The sequence below is a fragment of the Bubalus bubalis genome, chromosome 12, assembly GCF_019923935.1.
Source record: "Bubalus bubalis isolate 160015118507 breed Murrah chromosome 12, NDDB_SH_1, whole genome shotgun sequence".
In the NCBI taxonomy this organism is placed as follows: Eukaryota; Metazoa; Chordata; class Mammalia; order Artiodactyla; family Bovidae; genus Bubalus; species Bubalus bubalis.
In genome coordinates, this window is record NC_059168.1 from 33,533,164 (window position 1) to 33,535,654 (window position 2,491).

Genomic DNA, 2,491 nt, shown 5'->3' on the forward strand with positions numbered 1-2,491 from the left:
ATGAGAGAAGACTGATTTCTAGGTCCAACGTGATATGTTAACAACTCAGGATAACAAGTGCTTTTAGTTATTTTAAATAAATTCAGTTTTAATAAAATAGTATAAATTATTTTATTTCATCTGATTTAATTCCAGTAAAAATGTTATACCACTGCTTTTACAGGAGGAAATATATAATTATTTGTGATTTCATCCTTTTCCATGTCTACAGAGGACAAAATAAATTGGAAATGTTTGGAAATGTGAAAGGATCTATTATTTTCACCTGTCATCCCCATTATCTGGAATATATGTTAACAGAATTAAATCATACTGAATCTTACAATCATTAATAAAAAGGGGAAATACTCAGTGACAAAGAGAAACAATACAGCTGAGAAATATACAATGGATATGAATGGATATTTCTTGAAAGAGGATTTATGAATGACCAATAAGCTGTGAAGAAAGCTGAGCGCTGAAGAATTGATCCTTTTGAACTGTGGTGTTGGAGAAGACTCTTGTGAGTCACTTGGACTGCAAGGAGATCCAACCAGTCCATCCTAAAGGAGATCAGTCCTGGGTGTTCATTGGAAAGACTGATGTTGAAGCTGAAACTCAAATACTTTGGCCACCTCATACGAAGAGTTGACTCATTGGAAAAGACTCTGATGCTGGGAGGGATTAGGGGCAGGAGAAGGGGATGACAGAGGATGAGATGGCTGGATGGCATCACCGACTCGATGCACATGAGTTTGGGTGAACTCCGGGAGTTGGTGCTGAACAGGGAGGACTGGCATGCTGCGATTCATGGGTCGCAAAGATTTGGACACGACTGAGTGACTGATCTGAACTGAACTGAATAAGCATATAAAAACAATATTATTAGTCTTTATAAAAATGAAAATCAAAACCACAATAGATACCACTTCATATCCACTGGGATGTCCATAATAATAATAATAAAGACAGGATCACAACCACTGGTGAGGATATGGAGTAATTTGTATCTTTTATGAACTGTTGGTGGCTACTTCCTAACAACAGCCCACTGACCCTTTCTTAGGGCATTTATTTTAGAAAATTCTTAATTGCAGAATTTTTCTGTCCTTTTGCAATACAAATCATCTACCAGGCCTGGCCAGTTTTAGAACTCAGGAATATCTTTCTCAAGGAGGTGGGATCCATTCCTGTGAAATATAGAAATCTAAGAAGATAGTTGTCCCTATCTCCCAGTCCTTGTGGGACAATAAGAGTCTTAGTTTCATAAGAGGCAGTCATGAAACACTAATGGCTAAATCACATTGACCATCTTCCTCCACAATGTCCTCTAATACTTTTCCGTTAGCTCACCCCTCTATTTAAATGTGTATATTTGTCTTTTGTTAAATCATCATCTTTTGTTTCAGTAAAATTGAGTTGAATATCTCCTCTTTTGCAGTAATCTTGATTAAAATCTTCCTTGCCTGTTTAACTGCATCAGGTGCAATTTTTATTTAACATGTTTATACACAAGAAATAGGGTTTACCTGGTCGCTCAGTTGGTAAATGGAAAAGGGAATGGCTACCCACCCCAGTATTCTTACCTGGAGAATCCCATGAACAGAGAAGCCTGGCAGGTTACAGTCCATGGGGTTGCAAAGATTCGAACATGACTGAGCAACTAAGCACTTTTATTTTTTTTAATCTATTTTTTTATTTTATTTTTTAACTTTACAATATTGTATTGGTTTTGCCATATATCAAAATGAATCTGTCACAGGTATACATGTGTTCCCCATCCTGAATCCTCCTCCCTCCTCCCTCCCCATACCATCCCTCTGGGTCGTCCCAGTGCACCAGTCCCAAGCATCCAGTATCGTGCATCGATGGAACGCTTCATGAATTTGCATGTCATTTGCGCAGGGGCCATGCTAATCTTCTCTGTATCATTCTAATTTTAGTATATGTGCTGCCGAAGCGAGCACAGCTAAGCACTTTTTATAAAAGAAATAGAATGATACATGTACATGAATATTTACACATGAATGTTCACAACAGTTTTGTTTATAGTAGCCAAAACATTGAATCAATCAAAATTTCTATCAATTGATGAGTAGATATGTAATATCCATACATATATTATATGTAATATAATCACACAAAGAAATTTTATTTGCCAATTAAAAAAATAAAAGAACAACTGTATGCCATGATATGGCTTATCCTGAAAAGTGAAAGAAATCAGTTACAAAAGATAAAATATTATATGACTCAATCTATATGAAGTGTCCAGAATAGGCAGTGTCCAGACAGAGAAAGTAGATTATTGATTGTTTAAAGTTGGAGAGTTGAGAGGCAATGGAGAAGTGACAGCTAAAGGGCACAACTTTTCTCTTAAGGGGAATAAAAATATTCCAAAATTGGATTATGGTTGCACAATGTTGTGAATATATTACACACACACACACACACACACATTGAATCATGCACTTTAAATTTGTGAATTATACGAACATTTAATGACCCACCT

At 36.2% G+C, this 2,491-nt stretch overlaps 1 non-coding gene across 1 annotated transcript; it reads right to left on the minus strand.

Moving 5' to 3' along the window:
* Positions 1-1,841: 1,841 nt before the first annotated feature.
* On the minus strand, positions 1,842-1,946 carry LOC112578311. The gene has a single exon (XR_003102603.2). It is a non-coding gene; the product is annotated as a U6 spliceosomal RNA (small nuclear RNA).
* Between the last annotated feature and the right edge of the window lie 545 nt (positions 1,947-2,491).